We start from the raw sequence: 12,701 nt of genomic DNA on the forward strand, positions 1-12,701 counted from the left end.
AGAAGAGATAAGAAAGAACGAAAGAAAGAAGAAAGAAAGAAAGACAGAGCAAAGATAAGAAAGAAAAGAAAGATAAGAAAGAAAGAATGGAAGAAAGAAAGAAAGGAGAAAGACAAGAAAGCAAAGAAAGAAGAAGAAAGAGAAGAAGAAAAGATAAGAAGAAAGAAAAAGCATAAAGAGAGAAGAAAGAAAGAAAGAAAAAGAGAAAGGAAGGAAGGAAGGGAGAAAAGGAAGAGGAAGAGAGCAGGAGAAAGGAAGGAAGACGTAGGACCGGTCTGACCCTCTGGTGGGGCGTAAATGTGAGCATCCTTTTCTGTCTTTTACTCCCATCTCTCTACTTTGGAATATTGCCCACACAACAGATCAACCACAAAAGGAGGATGGGGAGAAGGAAGAAACAAGCAGAAGCCCGAGCCACTGGAACAGCTGAAGTCTCGCTGACGTCGTGGGGAATCAACAGGTCAAAAAGGTGATCCGATCAGTCTGTCAAAGGGTTATTTTGTCTATACAACACGGCACAGCTGGTTCGAAGTTTGGGGTTTTGTTTTCTTTTCCCTCGCGTTGACTGGCTGCTTTAACTGGGTGAATAAGCAATTTGAGAATGACTGGGGAAAAATAATATTTTTACTCAAGCCCAGGTTTCCAAATTGCCCAATTAATAGAAGAGGGAAAAGTCCTTTCTTTGAAGGATCTGGCCTCAGGCATTTGGAGCCAGAGTGAGTTTTGGTCCCACTCCAAGCAATGGGAAAATGACTCGACCGGAGCCCCTGGGGCTTCCCTCTTCCTGGGGGGGCAGGAAGGGGGGTTTCTATAACAGGTGTGCCAGGGGGCTCATCACAGCATGATTTATCCTGGGGGGAGGGGATCGCAACCACGATGGCTCACCCGGGAAGAGCGAATGAAACTCTGCTCTATCCACACGATGGAAAATTATGCAGCTATTAAATACGCTGTCGGGACTCTCCAAAAAAAGAATAAAACCACTGAGAACATGAAGATATATTTTCATATGGATTTGAGGAAAATAGCACTTGAACCCATATGATTACAAATGTAGGTACCTGGAAAATACTGGAAGCAAATACATGAAAACATGAAAAGGCAGAGAATGATTTCGTGATGGGCAGGCTTTACTTCGTTCTCATACTTTGCAAAGCGCGAGGGTTGCTTTTATAATCCCCAAACATTCTTTTTTCAAATATTTTCGGGAAATATCAAGGACCAGCCTTCCCTTTGAAATGGCTTCCAGCTTGCAAATGGCCTAAACTCTTCTTTGTGCCACGCCTGTCACTGCAGCTGCAGTGGGGGGACTTCAGATCACAGGCAGAGGAGTGATGCGGCTGCAGGCTGCTCCTGGCCACCTCCCAAAGATGCAGTCTCGGCAGAGAGCAGCAGAGAAACCCAGTCCTTATCTAACAGTTGGGCTGGGGGCAGGGGGTGCAGGGTGAACAGCCCCCCTCGGGGAGGACATGGCCCTCTCCGTTGCCTGGTTCTACCTGTGATGGAGAGGGACTTTCTCAGAGAAAATCGGGTCCATCCTTTCCAAGCTGAGTTTAGGCAGGCCCTCTCCTGTCTCTCCGATGGCATCTCTATTCTTGAGCCTGCTGCTTAACTGGTGGTGTGTCCTTGGGCAAGTCATCTGAATCACCACTGTGAAAAAGAAATAACATCGCCACGGATGCTGAACCCAAAGATACGGATGGCCAGCTGTATTCATTTCACTGAGCCATTTTTAGAAGGGACGAGAGCATCCATCATTTTGGTACCCACGGGGGTCCCTGGAGCCAATCCCGTGCACATGCTGAAGACGGATGAATGTAGTTGTTCCAGTGAGATTCAAATGAGCAAGTCCTCAGAGCTACCGTCCTGCCTGCCTTTTTACCTCTGCATTCAGGCCACTCCTAGCAGGACGAGCCTCTGAGGCAGATACGCCTCTACCAATGAGAAACAGTGGCCCAAAGCCACACGGCTGGAAAATGGCTGCTCAAATCCTTTTAAACCCAGATCCCTGGACCCAGGGCCAACCCCCTTGGAACTGGTTCTCACCTTGGTGTCCACCGTGTCCCTCTGGCTATGCCACGGCTTGGCAATAGATGTCACATCTGGGTCAGTAAACATTCGTAGTGAATCTAGGCTAATAACAAATATTGATTGTGCGATTGTGCCAGCCACTGCGCTACGTGCATTTTCCACATCCTGTCATTTAATCTTCCCTCAGTGGGCGTTATCACCCCATTTTACAGATGAAGAGATGAAGGCACAGAGAGTCACCGGGTATCACACAGCTGGTGAGTCAGGGGATCTGAACCCTTGAGCGTCAGATGTGAAGATTAAGATGAGCTCTGTGGCTTGAGACTTACAGGACCAGGGGTGATGGGTTCTAGACTGATGGCTGGGTCGGTTTAGCCAATAAGGCCACCAGAAATCTTGATCCCAGGCTCTGGCTGGCAGCAGAGCGGTGACAGCGTCCTGGGCCTTGTACAGTTGGTATGCTGTCTCCCATCACCTGGCAGAGACTGTGAGGGCAGGAAGCACCAGCCAGCTGTGGACTGGTGGACATTTCTGACCACACTGTAGGTCAGTGGACATCACCTAGCTGAAGGAGACAAGGTAAGATGCTTTTTCCCCCGAGTACGTGGCCCTCTGACAAAGGGCAGGAGTTCACCTCCTTTCACACGTCGCAGCGCCCACAGTCCCTGATAATCCTTGGGATAAATCCGTGAGACCATTTGCAGCTGGAGGCAACTGGCCCAGCCCCCCAACTCCCACCCCAGGTTTGGGGGACCCAGATCTTGGTCCAGAAAGTGGGAGGCTTGGTTTAGGAAGATCCTTCCACAGCCCTCTCCCATCCCCAACATCTAAGATTTACTTTTCTCCCCCCCCCCCCCCCCCCCCCCCCCCCCGCTTTTTAGGGCCACACCCGCAGCCCATGGAAGTTCCCAGGCTAGGGGTCAAATCAAAGCTACAGCTGCCGGCCTACACCACAAGCACAGCCACAACAACGCCGGATGCAAGCCCTGTGTGCAGCCTGCACCACAGCTCATGGCAACACAGGATCCTTAATCCACTGGGCGAGGCCAGGGATCAATTCCCACCCCACGCATACTAGTCAGGTTCCTTACCGCTGAGCCACAACAGGAACTCCAGATTTACTTTACTCTTGAAGGGAGAATGAAGAATTTGCTTTGTGGGGTGGGGGGAAGATTTAAAAGGACTCCCAGTTCATTCCAAGAAAGCTCTGCTTTCATGCAGATCCTTAGGGTTAGCGTCAAACCTCTGGTGTCCAGAACACTTGAAGAAATGTTTGACTTTCCAGTGAGCACATTTGAATGGCCCCTATTTGTAATTCACAGCAACGAACCCAGGATCAGGTAACACTTTTTGGTTAACATATCCTTCAGGGAATTAAGAAAAATGAAAAGATCTACTTTTATCTGCATCTATTTGCCAACTTCTGTGGATTTCAGCCCACATGGGTCTTTAGGGCACAGATGCACACACAGACATACAGACACACAGACACATATATACACAGACACACATACACACATACATACACAGACACACATATACACAGACGCACACACAGACACACACAGATACATACAGATGCACATGCACACAGACAAACACAAAGATACACACACACATACACACACATTCTCTCTTCACAATTCCATGGGTTTCTTCACTAAAAGTAATCAATACACAAAACACAGCTCAGCGAACCCTCTCAACCATGCCCAGCTCGGGAAATTCAGAACAGAGGAAAACGCCCAGGTTCCAAGTCATGGATGAAGGCTTAGGGACCCTCTGAGCCTGTCGTGAAACAGAGGAGCACACTGAAGCCCCGAGAAAAAGTGACTTGCCCAAGGTCACCCAATGATTGGTGCTGGAGCCCAAGCAGGTCCCAGGCCTCCTGGCTCCCAGGCCAGCCCTGCTTCGAGAGGAACAAGAATAGAGGTCATTGTCTAAATTGCAAGGAGACGAATACCACTGCTCCATCCCCGAGGAGGAGAGCCAGTGGAGGGGATCTTCCCAGGCTCAATTGCCGCAAAAAGTTTTCAAAGCCTTTCCTAACCTAATATATGTAAAGAAATCTTTGGAGAGTCCTCTCCATTAATCAGCTGTCAGCAGCGTTCAGAGGGAGGGGAGCGGGGGAGGGGAGCAAAGACTAACTCATTTCCCAGAGCCCGTCTTCAGGATTTCAAAAACGAGTTTAACAGAGCAAGGCACTTTGGGGGCATCTGAAAAAATGAGAAATGCCTCTCACACCCTCAGACACACTAACCTGGCACTATGATCCCTCTGAATGAGGGACTCTCACACTGTGGCCGGCAGCAGGATCATCTGGGAGCGTCGTTAAAACACAGCCTGCTGCCCCTCCCACCCAGAGTTTCTGATTGAGCAGGTCGGGTGTGGGGCCTGGGAAGCTGCATTTCTAGTAGTTCCCATTGTGACCCACCGTGGCTGAATAAAGTCGTTTTTTCACTTTTAGCCATTCAAATAGCTCCAATGGCAGAGAACACTGATTCTCAAAGTGTGGTCCCCCAGACCAGCAGTCCACATCACCCGAGAGCCTGTTGGAAATGCATTCTTTTTTTTCCTTTTTAGGGCCGAGCCTGCATATGGAAGTTCCCAGGCTAGGGGTCAAAACAGAGCTGTAGCTGCCAGCCTACCCCACAGATACAGCCAGCACCAGCTCCTAGCTGCATCTGTCACCTACGCCGCAGCTTGCAGCAACACTGGATCCTTAACACAGTGAGCGAGGCCAGGGATCAAACCCACGTCCTCATGGATACTAGTCCATTTCTTTTCATTTGTCATAACTTTCAGGTGGATGTCCTTATTTTTTAATGTTATAATCATCCTTACAGAAAATTTGGAAAATGTCTGGATGTAAAAGAAAGAAAAATATCACCTGTAATCTTACCCCTTGCTAGTACTTACCCATCATTTGGGTAAACATCCTTCTGGGGTTATTTTTCTGCCTATAACTTGTTGTGTGTGTGTGTGTGTGTGTGTGTGTGTTTTAAGTGGGGTTATGCTGTCTGGGAAGCCACCTTTTTTCATTCCATTATATGAACATTCTGTCCAGTTATTAACCATTCTGAGAGGTAGTGTATTTCAGTCAAGAAGACGGACCGTGGACCCAGACTCCCTGAGTTCACCTTGGGATCTGCCACTCACCATAGGGATCAAGTTAAACTCCGTGCCTCCTATTCTCTGCCAACATAATTTAGATGTTAATGTTTGTTATTTCTCTCAAACAGTGGTGCGGAATTAAATAAGCTAAGCATTTAGAATGGTTGCTAGCCCAGAGCGAAAGAAACATCACACAGAGGTTACTTCTTACTATGTGTCCTTGGGAGGGTTCCAGAATATTCCACCGCATGGAAGTTCCATAGCATATTGGCAATATCCTCTCATTAAAGATTTGTTTCCCGTTGTCTCTATCTCTAAAGAAATAACTGTGATGGAGTTCCCATTGTGGCTCAGTGGTAATGAACCTGACTAGTATCCATGAGGTTGGGGGTTTGATCCCTGGCCCCGCTCAGTGGGTTAAGGATCCAGCATTGCTGTGAGCTGTGGTGAAGGTCGCAGACATGGCTCGGATCCTGCGTTGCTCTGGCTGTGGTGTAGGTTGGCAGCTGCAGCTCCAATTCAACGCCTAGCCTGGGAACCTCCATATGATGTGGGTGCAGCTCTAAAAAAAAAATTGTGGTGAACATACTTATATCTTTGCCCGTATGTGTGATACCTTCCTAGAAATACAAAATGATAGCCCTAGGATGGTTCTAAACATTTCCAGAGCTTTTGAAATATACTTTCAAAGTGTCCTTCAGCAAGCTGATACCAAGAACTCCCCTTGTGGCTCAGCGGGTTAAGGACCTGACCATGTCTCTGTAAAGATCCAGGTTCGATATCTGGCCTTGCTCAGTGGGTTAAGGATCTGGCATTGCCTCGAGCTTCAGCATAGGTTGCAGATGAGGCTCAGATCCAATATTGCCGTGGCTGGGGCATAGGCCTCAGCTGCAGATCCAATTCAGCCCCTGGCCCAGGAACTTCGATATGCCGCAGGCGCAACCACAAAGAGAGATTTTTTTAAAAAAAAGGAAGCTGATACCAATGTATTCTGCCACAAACAGCAAATGAGAGTCCCAGCTTCCACACCTGGGTAGTATCATTCCACACCTCCCCACCTCCCCCGCCCAGAACAACCACTGTTTGGGCTGAGCATGGTAACTCGTTTGAATTTGCTTTTCTTAGGCAGCTGTAAGACCAACAATTTTTCATAGGCTTCTAGCCCTTACATATGTCTTTAAATAAATTACCTGCCTGTGTCCTTTGCCCAGGGGTTGTTCCTCATCCTTATTGATTTCCAAGAGCTCTTTATATAGCAAAGATATTAACTCTTTGCAGAGAGATGTTGAGAGTATTTCCTCCAGTTTGTCATTTACCTCTCAATTTCATTTTTGGTGGGTTTTTCCACCTTGTGTGTTACTTTGTTCTCCTCAGATCCATTTGGTAACCAGTCAGGGGAGCCATAGCTTCCTCCCCCATCAATATCTTCCCTTCTTCCCTGCTCAGTCCCATCCGCCTGGGGCCCTTTTAAGTTTGTAGCCTGGGGAAGTCCCTTTGATTTACTGCCCCCTACATAATGAGAAACCCCAGATGGAAAGTGGTCTCTCAGGTCTTTCCAGAAGTCCTAGATGACCCCAAATCTGCTGGGCACCTACCCCTGCTGTCTGCACAGGTCATAGGTCATCACGCCCCAGTGACCCCCAAAAGATAATGCAAGCCCTCCCGGTGATAGCAGTTGATGCCAGCCAACTGGTTTGGCAGGCTTGCTTTTCTAAATATCCCTGATAATTTTTGGTGGAAGGTAGGTTCTAGCCCAGGACTGCAAGAGGAAATATAATATTCCATTGAGAAAAGCAATGAGAGCTACCTGTTACTGAGCCCCACTGAGAGTGAGCCATTGCACAGGCATTCTCTCTCCAACAATCCCCACAAGCTAAGTGTTACTGCACTCATTTTTCAAATGAGAAAATGGCAGTTCAGAGAGGTTAAGTCACTTGCCCTGTGAAACCCAGCACCTGAGAACTGAAACCAAGACTAAAATGGAGCTCATCGGGTTCCAAGCCAATGTCCTCTGGCAGAGCGCCCTCACTGGACCCACCAGAATTAATACCCAGTTTGCCACCTCCTTGCTCTATGACACCAGGAAAGCTGCTTCACACCCTTGTCCTCAGATTACTTTCACTTGGAGAGAAGAACAATATCGAGGCAAGAATCAAGTTTCCTTTTGTTTTGTTTTTCAGCCAAGCCCATGGCATGCGGACATTCCTGTGCCAGGGATCAAACCTGAGTCACAGCAATGACAATGCCGGATCCTTAACCCCCCAGGCCACCAGGGAACTCCCAAGTTTGGCGGGGGGTTGGTTTGGTTTTTTGTTTTTATTTTTTGGGGGGCCACACCTGGGGCTTATGGAAGTTACCAGGCTAGGGGTCATATTGGAGCCGCAGCTGCCAGCCTGTGCCACGGCCACTGCAATGCCAGATCCAAGCCATATCCGTGAACTGCACCGAAGCTTGTGGCAATACTAGATCTTTAACCCACTAAGCAAGGCCAGGAATCGAACTCACATCCTCATGAATACTAGTCGGGTTCTTAACCCACTGAGCCATAATGGGAACTCCCTGAGTTTTCCTTTTTTTTTTTTTGTCTTTTTGCTATTTCTTGGGCTGCTCCCGCGGCATATGGAGGTTCCTAGGCTAGGGGTCAAATCGGAGCTGTGGCCGCCAGCCTACACCAGAGCCACAGCAACGCGGGATCCGAGCCGCGTCTGCAACCTACACCACAGCTCACGGCAACGTCGGATCCTTAACCCAATGAGCAAGGGCAGGGACCGAACCTGCAACCTCATGGTTCCTAGTCAGATTCGTTAACCACTGAGCCACGATGGGAACTCCCTGAGTTTTCCTTTTGAGTGTCTTTCTCTTCATGGCTGGGAACTTTGGACTCGGAGGTCTTAGAGTCATGGAATCCCTGAGTCCACTTGTAACCAGGTCCCCAAGCTTTCCTCTGCCTCAGTGGGCACAGCCTCCCCGAGGGCAAATCACACTCATCTGAGTCCCCCAGACCTGGGGGTGCAGGGAGGTGAACTGGGTCCCCTGTCCTTACAGAAGGTGACAGCCAGAGGCACCTCAGCTCCCACTCAGAAAAGTGTTCCTCAGAGGCAGAAATAAGGCCATTTAAGATCCAACTGTATTTGCCTGGAAAATGGGATTCTTCCTTGCCTTTAAACCGGTACTACTTGTGTCAAGGCTGAATCTTAAAAACATTATGTTAGGCAAGAAAAGCAAGTTTCGGAGTTCCCATCATGGTGCAGTGGTTAATGAATCTGACTAGGAACCATGAGGTTGCAGGTTCGATCCCTGCCCTTGCTCAGTGGGTCAACGATCCAGCGTTGCTGTGAGCTGTGGTGTAGGTCGAAGACTCGGCTCGGATCCCGTGTTGCTGTGGCTCTGGCGTAGGCTGGCGGCCACAGCTCCGATTTGACCCCTAGCCTGGGAACCTCCATATGCCGTGGGAGCAGCTCAAGAAATGGCGAAAAGACAAAAAAAAAGAAAGAAAGAAAGAAAGAAAAGCAAGTTTCAGGATGAAATCTACAGAATAGTATTACATAAATTGTAAACACTACAGATTTTAATGTTAAATGGTAGTAAAGGATAAAAACATGTCTATGACTTTCCAGTAACCATGGTAACAAATTACTACAAACTCAGCCACCTGAAACAACAGAAACTTACTCTCTCACAGTTCTGGGGGGTCAGAAGTCCTAAATCATACTTCCACTGGGCTGAAATCAAGGGGCCACAAAGCGTGTTCTCCCTGGAGGCTCCAAAGGAGAATCTATCCTTCCAAATTCTGGTGGCTGCCAGCATCCCTGTGGCTTACGGCCACATCACGCCAATCTCTGCCTGCACGGTCACAACACCCTGTCTTCCTCTGTCTCTGTCAAATTTCTGTTTTCTCCTCTGTTTTTTTCTTTGTAGCCCCTTCCCGCCCCCGCCCCCCCAGCATATGGAAGTTCCCAGGCTAGGGGTGGATTCGGAGCTACGCCTGCCAGCCTACACCACAGCCATAGCAATGCTGGATTCCAGCTACATCTGCAACCTACACCACAGCTCACGGCAATGCCAGGTCCTTAACCCACTAAGCAAGGCCAGGGAACGAACCCTCATCCTCATAGATACTAGCTGGGTTCTTAACCTGCTGAGCCACAATGGAACTCCCTCTTTCCTCCTCTCTCGTAAGGACCCCTGTGATGGCAGAGACCCTTCCCAGATAACCCAGGATAACCTCCCCTCTCAAGATGCTTAACTGAGTCCCATTTGCAGAGACTCTTTTTGATTTGAAGGTAACATTTACAGGTTCTAAGGATTAGGACCTGTTATCTTTGGGGGCTATGATTCAGCCTCCTTCAGCATGTATAGAAATGATACACAGCTAATTTGTAACTGTGGTTTCTTCTGGGATGCTGGGAAGGCGTGCATGACGGTATCAGCTGTGTCTGCAGGTGCTCATTCTATTATGTCTGTGTGAAATTTTGCGGGTAGCTGCGTCCACAGCATGTGGAAGTTCCCAAGCCAGGGATCGAACACATGCCACACCAGTGGCGCAAGCTGCTGCAGTGACAATGTTGGATCTTTAACCCACTGCACCACAGAAGAACACCTGTGTGAAATATTTAATTTTTTTAAAAAAATTGAAGCCCTACCACCTCCTAGCAGTGTGATCCTGGGCAATTTATTCCACATTTCTGGACCTTCATCTGCTCCCCTATAATATGAAGATACTGATACCTACTTCATGGATGTGTGGGAGCCTTCAATAACATAATGTTGATAAAGTGCCTAGCAGGTGTCTGACGCATCGTAAGTATCAAGTAACCATTATTATTATTGTCATTGCCTTTCTGAAACTGAGAAGCATTTTTTACAGCACAGGAGTGCACAGATGTGCACGTGCGTGCATGAATGCAGCGCGTGCGCGCGCGCATGCGCACGCACACACACACACACACACACACACACACACACACACACACACACACACACACACTTCCTGAGCGAGAGAAATAAGTTTTTCTGCTCCAAGCCCTGGTTTCTGAAACTCAGCATTGTGGGGCTGGGGGGGGGGCAGGCGAGCTGAAAACTACAGTGGTGGAAGCGGGGGGAGCCCCTTTGCAAAGGCACTTTTTGATCTGCTCTAACTGCCACTATAGAGAATTAGATGGAATTCATTTTTATGATGAAGGAATTAATGGTTATGGAGAGAATCAGGTTCAGGTGGAAGACTTGAATCCAAAGAAGGGAATAAAGCCTTGAAATTCAAATGAAAAATTATTATATAAGCATAAAGGAAACCTATTTTACACCTGTAAGACTAAATGTATAAATATGAACCAACTGCTCCCTCTGGGAAATGGGGATTGTGCTTTTAATTCACCTAGACAAATATGCAGGGCACTCTCCCTGCTACCGATACATTCCAATGAAGACCTGGTACCCGCTCTGGGCTCCCGAGTACCCCTCACACTGGCCACCTCCTCCCTCTGGCTAGGTACTTTCTGGCTTCCCCTGAGTCCCCAGGAGGGAGCTGAGCTTCTGAACCTGCAAACTCCTCAGACAAGGGCCTCTCAAAGGTCCTTCCCAACTCTGGTGCTGGCATTCCGTCCTCCACCCTCCCCCACCCCGACAGACTCCCATAGCAGGACTTACTATCCTATGGTTGTCAGGATGTTTCGACTTCACTCATTCTTTCAACTGCATCTTCTGAACACCTGCCATGCACCTGTACTCAGCGCTGGTGATTCTCAGGTTTACAAAAGGGGAAACGGAGGCAGCAAGGGAAGAAATGGGAGTAGGAAAAAGGGCAGCCTTTGGAATCAAGGAGGCCTAAGTTAAAACCCCTCCCTCACCACCAGATAGCTCTTGGACCAGTCTCAGTTTAACTTTGAATCTCCCTGAGTCTGTTTCCCCTGCTGTAAAGCACGGATGCTAAAATCGACCACCCAGAGTGGTTTTGAGATTAAACAGGCTTGTCTGAACACCTGGCATGGGCTCGGCATTCAAAAATGCTAGTTACTGGGGTTCCCGTCACAGTGCAGCAGAAATGAATATGACTAGGAACCATGAGGTTGTGGGTTTGATCCCTGGCCTCACTCAGTGGGTCAAGGATCTGGCGCTGCCATGAGCTGTGTGCACCTAGGATCCCGCATTGCTGTGGCTGTGGCTGTGGTTGTGGCAGGTAGCTGTATCTCCGATTGAACCCCTAACCTGAGAACCTCCATATGCCATGGGTGTGGCCCTAAAAAGGGGAAAAAAAAGTTATTAATATTGGTGCCCAAGGTCAAAGAGTAACATGATCATTCAACTTAGCCCTTTCTTGAGCACCCTCTGTGGCTTAGCTCAGCCCTAGAAGAGCAGAGGTGAATACAAAAGGCACCCAGTGGCCAACTATACAGAGGAAGCTGGAAGCAAGGGAGCCAGCATGCACTGAGTGCCAACTGCAGACAAAACACGAGCCTAGGTGTTTGCATCCAGCTCACCGCTGCTATTTAATATGGTACAAATAAGCCATATTTTGAGCTCCATTTGAGCATCTTTCTCTGCGTATATATGGTTATTCACCTTCCCCATGCTCCAAAAGAATTGAGAAAGTCGTAGCACACTGAAGGCATGTCAGGGCTGCTTAGAGATCACTGGCCTCACAAGATCCAAGGCCAGGTCACCCAGGCTTTTGCCCAAGGCCAGATATCCTGCTTGGGCTAGAATCATTCATCCATCCATCCATCCATTCAATGACTATTTATTGAAGATCTATTAGGGAATTTAGGTGACAGAAGTGAATACACAGAACCAGTGATTCCAGGACGGAGGAGGGGGCTTCCCAAGGAGAGGTGGACCCAATTCCATCGGCTCCCCCTTCGCAGCAAGCTCATCTGACGTAGGGACCTGGCAGTGTTTGATCTTTGCATCCTCATTCCTGGTCCCCCCATCCCCCAAAAGCCTGGGGGCCTGGAGGGAAAGTTCTGGGCTTGTGGGCCTCCCTGGAATGCTTGCAGAGCCGCAAGCTCTGGCCAGGCGGAGCTGGACGCCACCACCCCTCTTCAATTTGTTTAATGAAAATGCTTTACCAGTTCCATAGATGCTCAGCTGTGATAAGGTAATTGTCCGAGAGAGGTCTACAACCCATTAACGCTGGACGCAGTGCAAATTGAACTTGGAGAAGTGATCTAAAGGGACCGGAGGAGGCAGCCTGGCGCGATCAACACTCGGTCTTTTGTTCAGGCAGCTGGGAGCTTGGGAGGAGTTTCTTTCCTCCCCAGGCCCCGATCGTTCCAGCAAACGGAGATTTCTGCTGCATGCACACCTCCACCTTTTCAGATCTACGTGTGCTCACACACGCACACGCACAGGTACAGACACACGCATGTGCTCTCATACACTCTGAGACCGAAATCCACAGGCTCACAGTCTCCTATCTTCTTACAAACACACTCCCATAAGCTGTCACCTCCATCCCACCCCATTCCCTTTAGGCCACCAGACCAGATTGAGGGGGCATTCCCTTATTCCTGGGGAGGCCCTTTCCCACACTAAAAATGGAAAGGAGTGAGGGAGTATTA

The sequence above is a fragment of the Phacochoerus africanus genome, chromosome 8 (genome assembly GCF_016906955.1).
Source record: "Phacochoerus africanus isolate WHEZ1 chromosome 8, ROS_Pafr_v1, whole genome shotgun sequence".
Classification (NCBI taxonomy): domain Eukaryota; kingdom Metazoa; phylum Chordata; class Mammalia; order Artiodactyla; family Suidae; genus Phacochoerus; species Phacochoerus africanus.